General features: G+C 41.2%; 1 protein-coding gene across 1 annotated transcript in view; it reads right to left on the reverse strand.

Annotated features, from left to right (window-relative positions):
• DNAJC11 (DnaJ heat shock protein family (Hsp40) member C11) overlaps nt 1-21,230 on the reverse strand; it is a 70,439-nt gene that overhangs the window by 47,399 nt on the left and 1,810 nt on the right. The gene's annotated exons all lie outside the window — the stretch shown is intronic.

The raw sequence follows: 21,230 nt of genomic DNA on the forward strand, positions 1-21,230 counted from the left end.
ACAGGCCTCAGAACACGTGTCCCCAAGGAGAACCAGTACAGGGACTGATCAAGGGATCAAGGTTACAAGGGAAAACGTCTGACCACATTTTTCTATAATTTCCACAACTTTTCATTACCTTCCAGTTCCAGGACTAATGAGTTTTTTTCACTAAGGAAAAAAGGAAAAACTTTACTGTACTTTAGTAATGACTTTTCGGCATGAAATTTATTTTTATTTTTTTAAGTTTATTTAGAGAAAGAGCGTGAAGCGGGGAAGGGGAAGAGAGAGAGAGGGAGAGAGAGAGGGAGAGAGGATCCCAAGCAGGCTCTGCGCTGTCACGAACCGTGAGATCGTGACTTGAGCAGAAATCAAGAGTCAGATGCTTAACCGACTGAGCCACCCAGATGCTCCAGGCACAAAATTTAAACACTTTATGCAAAACTAAGTTCTTCAGATGTTAGAAAACCAGCAATGTTGGGCAGGTTCCCTAGAGGTTTTAAACAAGGGGTTCTGAAGAACTCCAAAAGAAAGACACTCCATGTGACTGGTAAGATGTCAGTCACACGTGCCCGAGAGGAGAGGCCGTGGGGAGGCCTGGTGCCCGTCGGTGCCATCAGGACGATGCCTTCACCTCCGGGCCCTCGGCTTCTTTGTCTGGGCGGGGAGGTGGCTGGCTGGCTGACCGCTACAAGCCCTACCAGCTCTGACTTCACATGATCGGTTATCCGGAAAAGAAACACCTACACCCGAGACACTCCGCCTGTCCTTTAAACCAGACACAGACCGTTGCTGCTTGTTCGGACAGAGGCTCATCTGCACCCAGTTTTACATCAGCAGCTTCTTGGAAGGGGGTCAAAGACGTGGCTGACCGAGCCAGCCCCTTGCCAGGCAGATGTCTGTCTGCCCTGTTCCAGCACCAGTCTTCCGCCCTCCCTTTGGGGCAGCCCCTGAGCGTTACACTGTTGAACAACTTGTAGCCGGCTGCCTTCCTTCCTTCTCTCCACCGGCCTCCGAGGTTAGTGGCGAAGAACACGGGCTGGGGGCACATGAGCTTTCGGACCCTTAGCTCGTTCATCTGCAAAGTCTCAGGGATGGGGAGACAACGAGGGGAGAGCAGACCCTATGGTGCTGGCTTACAAAGGGTGGCTCTTGGAATACCTTTTCCTCGTTTTCTCAACTTGAAACCGCGGACTGCGGGACCTCCCTCCTCGAAGTTACCGCGAGGAGTAAATGGAGCGGGACCTGCAGCGCACTCAACCATGCTGTGCATTCCGAAGGGGTCCGGGTCCCTGGCTGTCCTGTCACAAGTGAAGCTCGGCATTCCCGTGGCATCACGCACACTGAGACCGGCACAGGACACGGGGTGCTGGCACAGGGCAACAGGAATGCTCATCCAGGAAGCAGCTCGTTCTGAAAACTCACGAGGACCCGTGCCCTTTGCTAGGTGGGCACTCCGTCTCAGTAAGAGCCATGAGACCCCGCAGCAGAGGTGTGCCTCAACAGTCCCGACTCTGCAGCTCTTTCTTCTCTCTCCTACCACAGGCTCCTTTCCTGGCTGACACCAAGCACGCGACGCATTTCTTGCCACCTGTACCAAACCTCACTGTTTTGAGCAAACAAGTAACGGTTAGCTAATAAAACAGATCTTCTCCAGGCAGGGTTACTCATGGAATGATGTAAAAGGGGCTTGTTCCTCCCAAGACAGCAACTACAGGTTATTGTCTTTCTGCAAATTGTAAGTGTTCTTCCCAGTATCTCATAAAAGTTACAGGCGCATGATTAGACAGATCTGGCTGACTGTAGCTTAGACTGCTGTTTCCTGGCTGTTAAACTAGATGACAAGGGGGCAGAGTATCTAATCCGCAAGACCTTCTGTAATCATATTAATAAATGGCCTAATGTGTTATTGATTAAGTAATAGAAACGAGGAGTTTCATTTTTAATAAATATCATGTTCAATAAAAGGTTAGATTGGGCCTTTTATCATATCTGAATAGCTAAGGTCACTGGTTCAATATTTCACAAATGATAAACTCTTTATCATAAAAATACTGGTATCATTTCAAAATCTGCTGTCATTAAAAATGAAACCTACAGTTGCACACTTGTTTCTAAAATCCTATATAAAGTAAGGAGATGTACTGTACCTTAAGTCTGAAAAGTTCCAGCATGTCAATCATCTGGTTATATTTCTAATCAAAGTAAATTTATTATAAATCCAGCCTTAGTGATCATAACATTCACAGTGGAAAGGTCCTTTGTGACCTGACTGTAGAGTTTAGTGGTCTGTTGAAATGGTTGGATTCATCGATGCTATACAAGACAAAAATGAAATTCCTGCGGTAAGGCACACAACTAAAAGGCACACAGATTACAAGGGAGAAGGTTAAACTTTCTGCATTTGCAGATATCACCTATGTGGGAAATCATAAAGCACCTACAAAAAGGCTGCTAAGTGACATCAGTGAGGTCATGGGATATGGGGTCAATATGCAAATATCAATTTTTTCCTACATTACTAAAAACTAAAATTTAAAAAGACAATGCACTTAGAGTACCATCACAGACACGAACTGCTTAGGGATGGACGGGACGAGTGCGTGCAGGACGTGTCCATGGGCAGCCACAACACAACTCTGACAGTGAAAACGATGGAGGGACAAACCATTTTCGTGCATCGGAAGAGTCAACATTATTAAGATGCCACATTCTCCCAAAGCATGCTACAGATACCACGCAACCCAAAACCCCACCAGGCCTTTTTCTGTAGAAACAGACAAGCCAATTCTAAAATTCATGTGGAAAAACAAAGGCTATGGAACAAAAAGGTATGTTACTTTCCTAGTTGTTTTATCAGCCAGAATAGCTGAAACACAACTGGCGGACTTATGTGGCCGGATTTTAAGATTTAGTACAAGGCTATGGGAATTGAGACAGTGTGGTACAGGGGAAAGAACCAATGTAAAAGTCAACGGCACGGTAGTGAGCCCACAAACCGACCCCTACATACATATGGCCATGTGATCTCTGACAAAGAGGTCAAGATGGTTCAAGGGGGAAAAGATAGTCTCTAATACATGATGCTGAAAGAGGGGGACATCCACGTACAGAAAGGAGAACCTGGACCCTTATCTTGCATCAGACAAGAGGTCACGCAAAGACCTCCGGATAAACAAAAACGGATACACAGAAGCCAAGGGAGTTCATTGCCACTAAACCTGCCCTGCAAGCGAGCTCCAGGGAGTCCTGTGGAGTGAAATGAAAGACTGCAACTCAAAGCCATATGAGGAAATATAGGTCTCAGTAAAGGTTAAAGACAAGTGCAAGTATAAAAGCTAGTGTTAACCGCAAAAACAGATCCTAACTCCACATTTTGTTTTCTTAATAATTTAAGTGACTAACACATTAAAAAAGCCTGTCAGACTAAAAGCTAGTCCTTTGTAACTTTGGCTTGTAACTTCACATTTTGTTTCTACATCATGTAAGAGGCTAATGCATTAGGGAAAACAGTTATCAGGTTACTTTTTGGAGACGCAACAGATAAAGATGTAATTCTATGACCTCGATCACTGAAAGGCATGGGAAAGTTTTTGTATGTTATAGAAGTTAAGCTGGTATAAATTCAAATTAAGTAGTAGGAAGTTAAACGTAGTTTAACACACTAAACCACAAAGAAAACAGAATACATGTGAAAAATGAGGAAGGAATTAAAATGTTTCACTATTAAAAAATGGCTAAACACAAAAGACCCCAATTTGGAAATTAAAGGACAAAAAAAGATACAGGGCATAGAAAGGAAATAGCAAAACAGCAGAAATAAGGCCCGCCTTATCAATAATTACTTTAAACTCAACGGGTTGAATTCTCCAATCAAAAGAGATTAGCAGGATGAATTAAAAAAACAAACAAACCACGACCCAACTATTTGCTGTCTATAGGAGACTAGCTTTAGAACCAAAGACACTAATACGTGAAAAGTAAAGGGATGGAAAAACATTCCCTGCAAATAGTAACAGAGAGAGTAGGGTGGCTCCACTAATATCAGACAAAATAGACACTAAATCAAAAAAGGTTGCAAGAAACAAAGAAGGGCAATATATGTTCATAGGAGGTCCAATATAGAAAGAACATATTAACAATTATAACTATTTGTTACCTAATAACAGACCGTCAAAATATATGAAGCAAAAATTGAAAGAATTGAAAGGAGAAATAGACAGTCCTACAATAATGGTTGGAAATTGCACTATCTTGCTTCAATAATGTAGAGAATAACCAGGCAGAAATAAAGAAACAGGACCGGGACAACACAGTAAACCAAGTAGATCCGACAGACATATATAGAATATTCTACTCGTGACACCAGAACACACTTTGGGATGTGTGCAGATGGGATGCCATGTATGTAGGAAATCATAAAGAACCTGCATAAAAGCTACTAAAGGCTCTTAGCAAGGTGATGGGATTGGGGTATCAACAAAAGGTTCAATACAGCAAGAAGATATATATTAAGCTACCAATGAAGTCTCAATAGATTTTAAAAGAGATAACCTAAGTATCTTCTCCAACTACAATGGGATGGAGTTAGAAATCAGTAACAGAAAGAAAACTGGAAAATTCACACGTTTGTGGAAATTAAACAACACATTCTTAAATAACCAAGAAGAAACCACAAGGGAAATTAGAAAACAGATGAATGAAAAGAAACAAAATATACTGAAACTTCTAGGATGCAGTGAAAGCAGTGCTGAGGGGGAAATTTACAACCATAAATGTTTGCATTAAAAAACAGGAAAGGGGAGCCTGAGTGGCTCACTCTGCGGAGTGTCTGACTTCTGCTCAGGTCATGATCTCACAATTCCTGAGTTCAAGCCCCACATCGGGCTCTGTGCTGACAGCTCAGGGCCTGGAGCCTGCTTCCAATCCTCTCTCTCTCTCTCTCTCTCTCTCTCTCTCTGTCTATCTCTCTGCCCCTCCCCTGCTTGCACTCTCTTTCTCAAAAATAAAGAAACATTTAAAAAACAAAACAAACAAACAGAAAAGATCACAAATCAATGACCTAATATATAACTAAGAAACTAGAAAAAGAACACACTAAACTCAAAGCTGGCTAGCAGAAGGAAATAATAAAGACCAGAGCAGAGATGAATAAAATAGACAATACAAAAGCAATAAAATGAATGAAACCAAAAGTTGGTTCTCAAAAACAAACAAACAAACAAACAAAAAACCACACACACACACACAAAACAAACAAAAAAATCAACAAAACTGACAAATCTCTAGCTAGACTGCCTAAGGAAAAAAGGAGAGAAAATTCAAATTATTAAATTCAGAAATTAAAGTAGGGATAACATGACTGATTCTATAGAAACAAAAGGATTATAAAGGAACACTATGAACACTTAATTGTCCACCAACAAGCTGGAAAACCTAGATAAAATGGACAAACTTCTGGAAATTCAAAACCTACCAAGATTAAATCATGAAGAAACAAAATCTGAATAGACCTATAATTAGTAAGGAGATTCAATTACTAATCAAAGACTTCTTGACAAAGGAAAAAAAGCCCTGGACCTAACTGCTTCATTGGTGAATTCTATCAGAAATTTAAAGAAGAACTAATATCAATCCTTCTCCAACTTTCCCAAAACATCAAGGAGGGAACACTTCCAAACTCATACCAAATCTGGACAAAGACACCAAGAGAAAACTAGAGACCAATACACCTTATGAATACCAATGCAAAAATTCTAAACAAAACACTAGCAAATAAAAATTTCACATACTAAAAGGATTATTACACATCATGACCAAGTATAATTTATTTCTGAAATGCAAGGAAGGATAGTTCAACAAAAATCAATCATTATAATAATATACTACACTAAGAGAATTAAAGAAAAACAAAGCACCCCACACGATCATCTCAATTGATGAGGAAAGAGCATGTGACAAAATTCAACACCCTTGAGTATAAATACACTCAACAAACTAGGAACAGAAGAAAACTACCTCAGCATAATAAAAGGCATAAAGAGCTCTTACAACTGAAGACAGACCTATGGTGAACATCACTCAATGGTGAAAGACTGAAACAACTTCCTCTAAGATCAGGACCAAGGCAAGGATGTCTGCTTTGGCCACTTCTATTCTATAGTCCTGGAAGTCCAAGCTAGAGCAATTAGGTAAGAAAAAGAAATAAACGGTATCAAAATTGGAAAGAAGGAGTAAAATAATCTCTTTTCCCAGATTGTATGATCTTGTATGAAGAAAACTAAAGATTCCACACACACAAAAACTGTTGGAATTAATAAATGAATTCAACAAAGCTGGAGGATACAAAGTCAACACACAAATTAGCTGCATTTCTAGACACTAAAAATAAGCAATCTGAAAAAGAAATGAAGAAAAACAGTCCATTTACGATAGCATAAAAAAAACCAGTAACGGAACTAAGGAGGCAAAGGATTTTTATAATGAAAACTATGAAACACTGCTGAGGGAATTAAAGAAGACATAAAAAAATGGAAAGACATTCCATATCAATGCACTGGAAGACTCAGTATTATTAAGATGCCAATACTACCCAAAGCAACTAAAAGATTCAAGGCAATCCCTATCAAAATCCCAAAGACAGTTTTTGCAGAAATAGAAAAATCCACCCTAGAAGTCACATGGAATCTCAAAGGCTCCCAAAGAGCCAAAACAATCCAGAAAAAGAACAAAGTTGGAGGATTCATATTTCTTTATTTCAAAGCTTACTACAGAGCTACAGTAATCAGAACAGTGTGGCACTAGCATAAAGACAGGCATACGGACCAACAGAATAAGACAGAGGACCCAGAAATACAAATTCACATATATGTCAAATAATTTTTGACAAGGTGTCAAGACTACTCAATAGGAAAAGGACAGTTCTTCCAACAAATGGTGCTTGGGGAAACTGGATGTTCATATGTAAAAGAATGAAGTAAGACCCTTATTTCACACCGTATATAAAAGTTGATGCAACTGATTTTGTATGTTGACTTTGCATCCTGCAACTTCGCTGGATTCATTTATTAGTTTACCCACTAAAAATAGATGGGTGCTCTAAACATAAGAGCTATGAGTGTAAAACTCTTAGAAGAACACATAGGGCAAAAGCTTCATTACAGTGGACTTGGCAATGATTTCCTGGATATAACATCAAAGGCACAGGCAATAAAGGAAAAAAATAGACAAACTGAACTCAAGAACTTTTGTAAATCAAGGGATACTATCAAGAAAATGAAAAAACCACCAAAGAATGAGAGAAAATATTTGCAAATCATATCTTTAATAAAGGATTAATATCCAGAATATATGAGGAACTCCTAAAACTCACCAAAAATAACCAACCTAATTCAAAAATTGACAAAGGACTTGAATAGACATTTCCCCAAAGAAGATACAAGAGTAGCCAATAAGCACATGAAAGGATGCTTGATATCACTAATCATTAGGGAAATGCAAATCAGGCCACAATGAGCTATCTATCACTTCACACCCATTAGGATGCTATTATAAACCAAACTGACAATAACAAGTGTTAGCAAGGACGTGAAGAAATTGGAATCCATGTACACTGTTGGTGGGAATGTAAAGTGGTATAGCTCTTGTGGAAGACAGTATGGCAGTTCCTCAAAAAACTAAAAATAGATTTATCATATAATCCAGCAATTCCACTTCTGGGCATATACCCAAAAGAACCGGAAGCAGGGTCTCAAACAGATTATTTGTAAACCCGGTTCACAGCAATATTATTCACAATAGCTAAAATATGGAAGCGGCTCAAGTGTCCATCAACAGAGGATTGCTCAGCAACAGCATGTGATAAAAACATACAATGGAATACTAAGCCTTAAAAAGGTAGGGAACGTTGACATATGCTACACCAGGGGTGAACCTTGAAAATATCATGCTAAGTGAAATAAGCCAGTCACAAAATGATAAATACAATGTGATTCTAGTTAGATGAGGTACCTAGAGTAGTCAAAAATCACAGGAAAGTTGAATAATACTTGCCGGGGAGCAGGGGAGGGGGAGTAGAGAGTTACTGTGTAATGGGTAGAATTTCAGTTTTGCAAGATGAAAAGACTTTAGAAGATAGGTGGTGGTAATGGTTACACAACAATATGTATGCACTTATCACCACTGAACTGTATACTTAAAAACGGGTAAGATGGTAAAATTTTATGTTATTTGTATTTTACAGTTTAAACAATTGAAAAAAAAAAACCTCAAAAATGGAAAAAAAAAAAACCTAAATGTGAAAGCTAAAACCATAAAACTTCTAAAAGGAAAACATAGGAGATCATTTTTGTAACCTTGAGTTAAAGATTTCCTGTCAGAATAAAAGAAAAATATTTGTAAAACATGTATTCAATAGACTCGTATCCAGAAAATACAAAGAGCTCTTACAACTAAAGAAGAAAACCCAATAAAATAATGAGTAAAAGATTTAAACAGAAACTTCAACCAAAGGTGATACAGTAATGGCTAAAAAGTACATGAAAAGACATTCAATATTATTAGTCATTACGGAAGTGCAAATTACAAACAAAAGTAGGTATCACTACACAACCGTGAGAATATCTAAAATGACAAAGACTGAGAATATTAAGTCTGGGTGAGGATATGAAGCACAATAAACACCAATTTCAAAAATATGAACAAAAGCTTTGTCATCAGCATAGAGATAAAAATGGCCATCAATTCTTCTGGTCAAAATAGGCTAAGGAAATGAGTCAAGTGCTAGGTTTTTCCCAGTTGAATTACCTTAAAAAAACCTTTATTCTTATTAGAAAAGTATACATACTCATCATGGATAAAATGAAAAGTACATAGCACCCAGCTGGCTCAGTTGGTGGCAAGTGTGACTCCTGATCTAGGGGCTGAGTTTGAGCTCCACATACAGCTTACTTAAAAAAAACAAAAAAACAAAAAACAAAAACAACCTAAAAAAATAAAAATAAAAATAAAAATAGGGGCACCTGGGTGGCTCAGTCAGTTAAGTGTCCAGCTCCTGGTTTCAGTTCAGGTCATGATCACGGTTCCTAAGTCTGAGTCCTGCGTTGTGTTTGCGCTGACAGTGCAGAGTCTGCTTGGGATCCTCTCACTCCCTCTCTTTTTGCCCCTCCCCTGTTCACATGCTCTCTCTCTCTCGAAATAAATAAACTTTTAAAAAGAAAAAAGAAAATTATAGACAAAATATTTGTTTTTCTATAATTTTGTCTTTTTTTTTTCTGTTTAAAGGTCTTTATGAGGTTTTGTTTTTGTGACTTTTATTGGTCTTTAAGTATTTTCCACATCATTTCAATTTTTTTTAATTTTGAGAGAGAGTGCACAGGCATGTAAGTGGAGGAGGGAGAGAGGGAGAGAGAGAGAGAATCTCAAGCAGGCTCCACACCCAGCGAGGAGCCTGACCTGGGGCTAGGCCTCACAACCATGAGATAATGACCTGAGCCAAAATCAAGACATTGAACTCACTGAGCCACCCAGGTACCCTGAAACTTAATTTAATTTTTATTATGACTATGAAAATATAGCTCAAAAATGAATGAACCAGATACTGTGATTGTTATTTCTTTTCCTGAACTACTTTTAATTTTTCCTGGAGTTAGTAACTGCCTAACTTTTTTCCATTTGCTTTAGCTTTCTAGGTATCTATCACAGATTCTTCTCCAGCTCCTCATAGTAAAGCACTTATAAGTAGAGACTTCTAATACTCTTTTCACTACAAAAATACAAAACAGTTTACCAAGTCCAAGTTTTTCTTTTTTCCTAAGAGGTATCCCTCCCAGAGATCTCTGCATTGTGTCCAATGTTAGGCCTGCTAGACAAACTTCATCCTAGGATTTCCTGTCACCATCCTCCAGGGTATCTCCCTGAGTCAGTCTCTTCTGTTCTGTATCCTACAACCTTTCTCTTTCCTGGTTTTCTTCTTTATTTTAGTAAAGCTCAACCTCCAGTAGTTTCCTTTACAAAGGTTGGCTAGGAGGAAAAATATTTTAGACTTTGCAGATCTCAAAAATATTTTTTTGGAGGGGCGCCTGGGTGGCTCAGTTGGTTAGGCAACTGACTTCAGCTCAGGTCATGATCTCACAGTCCGTGAGTTCGAGCCCCGCGTCGGGCTCTGTGCTGATGGCTCAGAGCCTGGAGCCTACTTCAGATTCTGTGTCTCCTCCTCTCTCTACCCCTCCCCTGCTCACACTCTGTCTCTCTCTGTCTCTCAATAATAAATAAACATTAAAAAATTAAAAAAAAATTTTTTTAAAGTAAGCTACACCCATCATGGGGCTTGAACTCAGAGCCTTGAGATCAAGAGTTGCACGCTCTACTGACTGAACCAGCCAGGCACCCCAAAATGTTCTTATATTCTGCCTTTATATTTGATAAGTAGTTAGCTGAGGATAGAATTCTTGCCCAGAAATATTTTTTCCCTCAGAACTCTTACTGTATTGTTTCATTGTCTTCTAGTTTACAGTACCACTGCCGAGATAGGTTAATGTCATTCCAATTTCCAATACTTTGTGATCTATTTGGAAACTTTTCGGACGCTCTCTTTAACCTATGATTACCCTCAGCACAGGTCGTTTCTCTTCCACCCACGGTGCTAGTTACTTCATTGGCCCCTTCCATCTAGAGTCTCATACTTTTTGGTTCTGAGAATCTTTCTGATAATAACTGTTTAATACTGTCTTCCCCTTTTTACTGCCTAAGAGTTGGTCTTCTAAGTTTTAAATTTTACTTTCATGGAGATTTCCTCATTTTCCAGCCCTCTATAGAGTTTTAGCTTCTATCTTATTTTTAAGTTCCAGGAGTTTCTTCATTTGTATATATTTCTTTTAAAAGTATCACCTTGTTCTTATTTCTTACACCTAATATCTTCTCTCTCTGAAGACCATCTAGTTTTCAAACTCGCTGCACTGCTTCTTTTATTTCTCTTCGCCGTCTGCATGATCTTAGAATTTCAGACTGGAGCATTCCTTCAAATATTCAATGGTTCCTTGATATCAACGTATATGTGACAGTAAGATACTAAGAAAGTATTTGGAAGCCTTATGTGAATAGGCCTTGTCATCTGATGAGCCTCTCTGTGGAATGGCTGGGAGAGGACCAGGAAGGGAAGTTTCACTTGGCAGTGTTTTCTTTTTGATAGGTTAGTTTTTTCAGGAAAGAGCACAGAGAACAAATGGGAAAAGCTGTAAGTCTCACCATGCGGGATACAATCGCTCATGTATTCCCTGCTTTTGTAAGGGTGCCACTCTCGCCCTCCACTGCGTCTAGGTCTAGGCTCTGAAGCTTTCCTGGTTCAATTTCTCCAGGGAATAAACGTCACATCTTCTGGCTGTTGGGGGGGGGGGGGGCAGCAGACCCAGCATATCAGCACTGAATGTTACCATAAGAAAGGAAACAATCTTTGTCCATCTGGCAGACCAAAACGGGTACCCTGTTTTAAATTACATGTTTGTTTACATTAAAAAACGGGGGGGACCTGGGTGGCTCAGTCAGTTAAGCATCCAACTTCGGCTCAGGTCATGGTCTCCTGGTTCAGGAGTTCGAGTCCTGTGTTGGGCTCTCTGCTGGCAGCACAGAGCCTGCTTCAGATCCTCTGTCTCCCGTTCTCTCTGCCCCTCCCCCACTTGCTCTCTCTCTCAAAAATAAACATTAAAAAAATTGCACATTTGTTTACTATTGAGGGTGGATATTTTTCCATGTATTTATTTGCATTTTAGATTTCTTCTTTTATGAAATAACCTATTTGTTTCCTTTGTCTTGTGTTCCTATTGGGGCATTTATCCCTTTTTTTGTTTTTTGTTTTTTTTTTTGCTTAACTTCCAGGAGTTCTTTATATACATTGGAAATAGATGAATTGTTGATCAAATAAATATACTGTATACTCCTTTTGAGTTTTTAAATTGTGTTATGGGTTTTTTTTTTTTAGGTTTTGGTTTTTTGTCTTTAGCAAACACAGAAGTTCTCCACTTTTACAAAACCAAACCTATACATTGTCTCTCTTCTGATCTCTGCTGTGGCATCATCCTCAGAAAAGTCTCGGACTCCAGTTTCATCCTATTTGCTTCCGTTGAATAATGAAGCCACTGAAGAAGCTACCACTACCTCCACCTACCCAAAGTCTAGGGAAGACCATCTTTGGAATCAATGTGATGCACACACTCAAAGAGCATACTGCCACTCTGCTTCTGTTTTCTATTTTCATTTAACGAAGTAAGTGGAAATGGGTGAGGAACACCCATATGTCTGAACGGAGACCGTATTGGTCATGATCGGGGAGGGCAGCGGTTCTTGGGGTGTGGCGTGGGGCCCCCTGGGGGTCTGAAAACTAGTTTCAATAAAACTAAGCTACCGCTTGCCTTTTTCTCACCGTGTCACGCGTACAGTGGAATTTACTTAAGGCCAAATGATATGTGATGACATCACTGTTTTGATGGTTAACAAAATGTGTACTTGTGTATTGTGTATTGTGTTTGCTAGTAATTTCTAAGGTGGTAGTTTTACAGCACAAATATAAGAGATTTCAGAGATTCATTCAACTGGCTCTCAGTTATTTCACTGTGTAGTTACTAGATATTTTTCATTTTATCTGCTGTGATGTCTGTATCTCTGTAATTTCATTATTTTTCAATACACAGCTATTTTGAAATCCTTCAGTCTTCCTGTGCCTTACTGAAATACTAGTACACTTTATGTCTCCTTTTATATTTTATTAATTGAGCTTTAATTTCTTCTTTTTTAAGTTTATTTATTTATTCTGAGAGAGAGAGAGAGAGAGAGAGAGAGAGGGAGAGAGAGCGCGCACTCATGTGCAGGAGGGGCAGAGAGGAAGAGAGAGAGAATGCCAACGCAGGGCTCAGACCCATGAACAACGAGATCACGACCTGAGCTGAAACCAAGAGTCGGAGGCTTAACCGACTGAGCCACTTTGGTGCCCCTGAACCACTGCCAGTCTCTAAGGCAGAGGGAAGGGCAAGAGACAGAGACTCTCTGGCTCTCAGACCAGCATTTAAACCCCTCAGCCTGAGCAGGACCCACATCACTTCCACTCATATCATTGGCTAGAACTAGTCACAGGGCCTCGCTCAGCCACTAGGGGACCAGGAAGCATAGTCCTGGCCGCAAGCAAAGAACCAATAAACGGTGTGCAGCACTTAAAACTAACGCAATGACAATATTTAATTCAATACTTTGAAGCACGTAAGCGGCAACTTACACCTCACCACGCTCATTTTAGGAAAAGGAAAGCCACGAGGTCTTTAGTTGCTGAAGCCTATACTTTCCAGCCCAAACCTCCAGGCTGCATCTATGTTGCTGTATTTCCGGAAGGAAGTCTCCACAAACTATGTTCTATTGGATTTTGGGAAGTTTGCCTAATTACCACAATTGAAGATTCATTATTGTCCATATGTTCCATGACAATCTGATTGAAATCAACTGCATCAGCTAATAAAACCTGTAATTTTTTTATGATACTTGGTGCTCATACAATTTAAAGGAAAAAGCAGATTTCAGAGCTAATTGACAAGAGAGTCTGGGTTCTTTGTGCTGAGTAAGAGCTGCTTCATGGAGGAGGGCTGTTCCAGATCACTTGGTGTCACTGAGGAGACCAAGTCCTGTCCTCACCAAAGCACTACACCGGACTTGGAAAAATTTCCTACTTCATTTTGCAAAGGTTCCCACTACGTAGTCCGAAACTCCACACAATAAAACCACGCTCACACACAGTCCTGCCATCTTCTACTCTCATCTGCCCTGCTCAACACAGCCTTCTACATTTTCATTTGGAGGGTCTGGAAATAAGCTGGGGTTCATCCGCAAACAGCAAGACCCCAACGGTGCACGCGGACTCACCCTCAATCTCAGGCATGGTGCAGACTCATTCCGCCCCACCCACCTTTACAAGAGCGTCTCAAGCAGAACGGGATCTCAAGTGAGACTAAGCCCGTGTTGTCCATCCTGAAAACTGAGCTCCGACAAAAGAAACTACAATCGAATCCATCTGAAACGCATTTACTTTTACCAATATCATCACTGATGCCAGAGCAAGAGATGAGAAAGAAGTAACCGGTTCCCCCTGCAATAAACAGAAGAGGAACAGGGTGTCTCCCAGGTGAAAAAGCACCAGCCCAGCAGGACAAGCCCTCGTTCGTCTCCCGGCCTGGTACCCAGTCTCCGCAGGGAGCGAGCTCCAAGGCCTGCATTTCAATTTGCTCTCTTCCTCCTGCATCTGACTTTGAGCAGTTTTTATGAGTGAAAATTTAGAAATGCCAAGCTGATAACTGATAAACTCCTTCCAAAAAATTCCTCTAGAGCGGTTTGTTGCCAAAGCCGCAATGTGATCTTCGACACAGGTTTTCCACAAAGTAAAACGCGTCTAGACACGTGAATACGATGTTAGTAAATACTGACCTCTTTGAGTCGGTCCACTGATCGAGTGCCAGCCCTGTCCTAAGTACCACAGGAGGTACAAGAGAAATATATTAAGGAGTTTACAAACTAGGTGTGCGTGTGGATGTGCGCTTCCCCTAAAAAAACCCCACATGTGTGGATTTAACTAAACGATACAAGACAGAAATGCTAACATTAGTGGGGGGGGAACTAAGTTCGGGGCAGTGAGAATGCGAAGAAAACTTCATGGAGGTGGAGGGACCCACATGGGAATGCAAAAAGGTGGACTGTGATTTGCTTTGGTATCTAGGACGGGCTGACGAACAGGCCAGTGTTGGGGACAGAGACAGAACACTGACCAAACTGACAAGAGCTAAGAAGTATAAGCAGGAGGCTGGCAGGAAATGAACCTGGACATCCATCCACTTGCTCATTCATTCAGTAAACATTGGTAGGTACTTGTCATATACTCACACTGTCCAAAGGGATATAATGGGGAATCAGACAGCTGTGGTCCCAAACCACATGACGCTTACTTTGCAGTGGAGAAAAGCAGAACATCACCGTACGATAGGCAAAAAAACATAAAACATCTAATTTATAAGGTGCTTTAAAACGGAGCCGAGAGTTTGACCCTGACCCGATAAACAATGGGAGGTCATGACAAGTTTCTGGGCAGGGAAATAATGCGATTGGTACTGTTTGTTGATATTAATTTGGTACAGTCTGACTAGAACTGACAAAAATCAAAATCAGAGAGACCTAAGGAAAAGTGCAGCAGAACCACAGGGTTGAGGTTAGAGGGTTGGTTGGGAGCCCAGGAGTCAGAGTGGAAATGAAGGATCAGAGTTGGCAGGGGGTCAAGGGGAGGCTTTATGAGCTGAATGCGTTTGTCAGACAATTAAAAGGGGCTCAATACCGTAAGGAGAAACAGACCAAAAAGCACTCCAGGAGTTCTGGCTCAGATGCATGGGTTGGGGAGAAATTGGAAGCATCGGGCTGGGGGGGGAGGTGAATCTGACCACCACGTACAGCCCAGAAGGCACACAGAGATGCAGGAGAAGCAAGAGATTTTAAAAAGAGCCAAGCTCACAAGGACCAAACCTGGGGGAATTCTCAGGACGGAGAATGAGCACCTGGCAAGGTAAGAAAGGAGGACAAAGGGAGCATCAGAGGAGCCAAAGCCGAAGGGGACTTCAAGGTGGCACACAGGCACACATGTGGTGCACACACACACTTGCACAAAACACTCCCACTGGTATTTCCTCATTTGGTGCTTTAATACTCACAGAACACCTTGGGGCGCCAGGGTGACTCAGTCGATTGGGTGTCCGGCTTTGGCTCAGGTCATGATCTCACCGTTTGAGAGTTTGAGCCCCGCATCGATTGGACTTGCTGCTGTCAGTACAGACCCCACTTCAGATCCTCTGTCCCCCACTCTCTGCCCCTCCCTCATTCGCAGTCTCTCTCTCTCTCTCAAAAATAAATAAACATTAAAAAAAATACTCACAGAACACCATGAAATTGGTATTGGGACCTCCATTTAAAAGGAGGTAAACACAATGAGGATCAGAAAGATCTAAAAGTGTGATCTGAGGTGGAGAAGGAGTTTCCCTGACCTTGGACCCCTGACCCAAAAGCTGGCTAGAGAGCGAGCGCCCGTGCACCCGGGCCGGGACCACACTGTGGTTCATGAGAGTGAAAAGCTGCAGAGAGGGGACAGGTATTTACAAAACATCAATCACTCAGCGGGCTCATCCAAACTGTGTGAGGAACTCTGACAAATCAATAAGCACATTCCTTGTTAACTTTTATGCTCACGATACTAATAACAACATACTGACATTTACTTTACATAATAACATGCCCATTACTATGCTGAGCACTTACATGCATTCTTGCTTAATTTCCCCCAAAGCCCTAGGACAGTGAAATTATTGTCTGGAGTTTATGGGTGAAGAGAGAGGCTCAGAGAGGCTAACCGGCTTGCCCCAGATAAGGCTGCTACAAAGTCAAACTCAAATCTGAGCTCAAGGACTTCATCTTTCGAAGCTCCACCACCATCTCTGCCTTTTCAAATCATCACCGACAAATGTGCACAGGGCTTTCTATGGAAGGTGCTGGGCTCAGTGGCCCCAACTGTCCTTCTCTTGAACCCCTGAACATGGCCACAGCTTTGTAGAGCATAGGGGGCAGGTGGATACAGTCCATGTCATGGGATTTTGAAGAGTCAACCTCCTACACCCATCTTAGATGCTGCTTCGGGAAGGTGGGCTTCAGAGAGAGACAACAGGATCACGAATAAGTCAGAAAAGTTAAACGGGGTTGATCAAGTAACTCCAAGACCTAAGTTGTCTTACACAGAAGGAAAACACTTACAAAATCTACACAACTCATTCCCCCCAAGATGGCAATATAAATTCAAAAACAGAATAGGCGATCAGTAATGACAGAAGTCTACATACTAACAAAGAAAAAGCAAGCCCCTGGTCACCTTCAAGGTTCATGGGGCAGGGGGAGGGGCTTTCCTCCAAGCCCACCTCTACAGACAATGGAATGTGAGGACAAAGGAGCCAGTGGAGCAGAAAGTTCGATTCCTGACCAGAGGTCATTCCAAGGGCTGAGGGGAGACTTTTCTGACCGCTGTACAATTTGGTGCTCATTTCTCTTCCTGGTCATGTCCATATGCGGTTTTGGTGCCCTTGAGACACAACAGGAAATAAAGGCCAGCGTCTTAGAAAAATGAGCTCCAGTTCCTTTCTGGGTCAGAAGTGATGGTTCGGATCCTGTCTTTGCATCAAGAGCTTGGCTTATTTTTCCCTAAAAGCCTGACCTTCTACTTGCTCTCTCCGTGTCCATCTGTTAAATCCTGCCCACTCACGCAGACTTCTTGTGGTTGATGTCTGCTGGCATTTTACCACTGAAGAATGTTCTGGCTCCTCCAAACGAGGGAGGGAACACTGTGCACTCATCGCATGCAGATATGGTTCTAACGGTACAAGAGCCAAACGGGAGCCGGCCGTCAGGCTATGAACTTGGAGGAGGCTCCAAGCTCTGAGCTCCTTCAAGGGAAAAAGGGACCTTGATAACTCTGATGATAAAGCGGCAGTGTTCCCGACGGTCTTTCTCCCAGTGGGGCCCCCTTTTAAACTCTTATGCCCTTTTATTTATTCATTCCTGTTAGTTGTCTTAAATCCTTTCTCGAACAAGGTAGGGTATAAATAAAATAAAAGTCAAAGTTTAATAAAAGTTAAACACTAAAATTCCACAGCCAAGGGAAACGCGAAAACATGTTGCTCCCTTGTCCTGTATTCTCTTACCCACTGTTTTACTACTGAACTCACAGCAAATATAAAAGCTTTCAATTGAATTCTCTTTAGCAAAGAAAAAAAAGAGAGGTATTTTGGTAGATAATGCAGAACTAAGCATTAAAATTTCAAGAAGCAATTGTTTGAAATGCCTGAAGCAGAAAGGTAATAACTAGCCTGTGGTTCATTAAAGAAAACACGTTTTAAAATTTAACCTCATGGTGTTTGCTAATCATATTATGACACTGGAACCAACTGGGTATCCTAAGAGCTCCCTCTGCACCCAGAAGCCTCTCTGAACTCTAGCTGGGAACTCTCCTGACCCCAGTGCTCTGTCTTCTGATCAGGCAGGTCCTCCCCTTCCTGCCTGGGCCCTTAAAGGCCGACAGCTCACGACAGTTATATTTTTGGGTCCCTCTGTGCCTTTACCACAGATACTCACTGTCTTTCTGGATTATCCCTTTCACCCTACTCCCACACTTGGCTCCACCTTCTGGGAACCCCTCCCCACTCAAACTCATGACTTTGCAGGAAGCAGAGTTCAGAGGGATAACTGTCTTTTGAAGAGAAGAAACTCAGTATTTTGAACAGAAAGAGAAAAGAAAACTTTGGGAATTCATAACCTAACACTTAGCACAAATCCTGGCACTGTGTTTTTTATTTTATCAATATAACAGACGAATAGCAAACTTAGCCAGGATGAAGCGTATCGAAGCTTTTCTATGTTCATGCATGTCCTTTTTTTAAAAAAAAAAATTTTTTTTAACGTTTATTTATTTTTGAGACAGAGAGAGACAGAGCATGAACGGGGGAGGGTCAGAGAGAGAGGGAGACACAGAATCCGAAACAGGCTCCAGGCTCTGGGCTGTCAGCACAGAGCCCGATGTGGGGCTCGAACTCACATACTGCGAGATCGTGACCTGAGCCGAAGTCGGATGCCCAACCGACCGAGCCACCCAGGCGCCCCACGTATGTCCTTTTAAAATAAGCAAAACCTCATGCTTTATCAAAATTCAAGAAATAACAATAAATATTAAATGAACATCCACCTATACAAAGGCACTGTATGCATATCCTCATTACCTTGCCAAACTCCAGTATATGGCATGCTGGCTCACAGTAAGTTCGTAATAAATTATTGCCTGTCACCTACATTTCAACATCAAAGAAAATGGGAAGCAGGAAGAGTAAACTATTGGCCCAGAGGCAGGAACCCGCTCCTGCCAATAGTAAAATGGGGATTCGAACACAGGACATTCTGGCTGCAAAGCCACAGTGTTGCCTCTTTCTACTCTCTCAATAACTCTGAAGTACTATAGCACATGAGTAAATGGGACACTTTAAGAGATTAAATGACTTGTTAAAAAAAAAAAAGAGGTTAAATGACTTGTCACTCAGGGGCAATGTGGGCTGAGACTCCAGTTTCTAATGACCTTCCTCCTCAGCCTCTTACAGGTGACCTTAGGGATGTGATCATGTGGATAAGACAGGTTTTTGGACAACCAAGGCTTAACACTACTTCCTGAATGCACACGTTTTAAGCAGAGTCACGATTACAAAGTATGGTAACTTTGAACATAGGAACAACCTCAGACCTATCTTGATATCCCTCCTTAAGACTAAATTAGCTGCTCATCACAAAGTTAGATAAGCAACGGATGAGTAAACAACACCTCCCTGCTTCGGGGACTGGAGTGTGCGCCTGGCTGAGCCCACACCACCACACTCCACCTTCTAGACGGCCAGCCAAGCCATCCTGTTGGGTTGTGTGACATCCCTCTAGGTCAATCCGGACAGTGGCCAGTAAACCTTCCTCTCCTGCTCTAGCCCTTTCTTCCCATCTGCAGTCCAAACTTGAATGTTTAGCTCCACTCTGTGACTCTCATCTCCAGCCAGAGAAACCCAGACAACCAAAAACTTTGGAAACAACAGCGTGCTCTAAACCAGGGAACGAAAAAAAGTGCAGGGACTCCGGGGAAACTTTTTATTGGTAGGTGACAGTTTTGCAATTATAGTTTTAAGGCTAGTGTAGAAGACTGACCTCCATGGGTGGATTAGCAAGGAAAAAAAACTTTTTCACGTAAGTTTATTTTTTTCCTTAACTGTCATTTTAAAAAGTGTTTAAAACTTGAGAAGGAGATTAGCCCCTTGAAAGCTAAATTGATTGGGATCAAAGATCTTAAAATGGGTTAGGAACACTGCTGAAAGGCATGCGTAAAAATGACAGAGCTTCTTTTAATGGTAATGCCACATTGATAAAGCAGGAATTTCAGTCATTTACTTAGAAATAAATTCAGCTTAAAAAAAGGCATAAATTCAGTGTAGAATGTGTCAGTTAAAATGTCTATAAAATGTATAAAGATCAAGAAAAGTTCACTGATTGGTCAGGAATTCTTTCTCCAAATTAAGTCTTGGAAAGTCATCCCAGAAACCTCAGATCAGTTAGATTTTAGGCACATGATGACACATTTGACTACACTAAACCAAAGATGCCAATCTGGTTTCAGAGTGCCGGGTTAATGATAAATTACTCCCTCCTCAGTGTGATAATGGCTCTACTCTGCAAATAGGAAATCCAGAACACTGGAGAAAAGGGAATCATTAAAGATCACAGAAGTCTTGTTTAGAGAAGAATCTGGTCCTGTCTAGCTGCCTGCTTCACTCTCTGAAATACAATACAAGTGGATATTTTGAAGTTTAAAACCTGGAAAAAGAGATTTGTAAGCTGGTTTTTGACATTTCTGTATTACTCCAATTTTAACTATGTATCAGGCTTGTAATTTTTCAAATTTTAAATAGAATTCCCCGGTTTTGGGTCAGGTTGCTTCCATTTGAGGTTTCTAGGGAAAAGTCTCTGAACTTCCTGAACACAGAGTGTTGAAGGTACTCTCTGGAAGGTACTCTGAATAACTGGTGGGAAGAGGACCTTGCCTCCTACAGGTATATTTAAATGGCGTCAAGCTGCAGAACTGACAGCAAATAAACAGGTGTTATTGTCTCCTTCCAACCACACATGTAAGAGTTCAGATTACTTCTATTTTCCTCTAACTCTCCAACGAAATCATGCTATTTCAACTTCAGGTTGATTTCTGATTTCACAAAACAAATCCTAGTAAATATCAAGTCCAGAGATCACCTTCAGAGCTTCTCTTCCAGTAGAATCTTCAGAGATAAAATCTGCACACACTTGGTAACATTTTACACAGAGCTTGTGGACACAGGGAAGAGCTTGTGGACACAGGGAACACAAAGTGACTCTAGCAAGAGAACATGTTTCACAGGAATTTCACCTACAGCCATAAATATGAAAAGTGCCTCAACTCATTGGGAGAGATAAGACTTTTCTTTTTTTAAGAAATAAATCTTTGGCTCCCACTCATCAGTCCAATAACAATGACAAGTCCTAAGACCCCAGCATTTTTAAGGTATACCTCTGACAAATGCTCACCAAAGACTCTGGCCAAGTCTATTATTCTAGATCTTTTTGATCAACTGCAGCTGCCTAAG

The sequence above is a fragment of the Acinonyx jubatus genome, chromosome C1 (genome assembly GCF_027475565.1).
Source record: "Acinonyx jubatus isolate Ajub_Pintada_27869175 chromosome C1, VMU_Ajub_asm_v1.0, whole genome shotgun sequence".
Classification (NCBI taxonomy): domain Eukaryota; kingdom Metazoa; phylum Chordata; class Mammalia; order Carnivora; family Felidae; genus Acinonyx; species Acinonyx jubatus.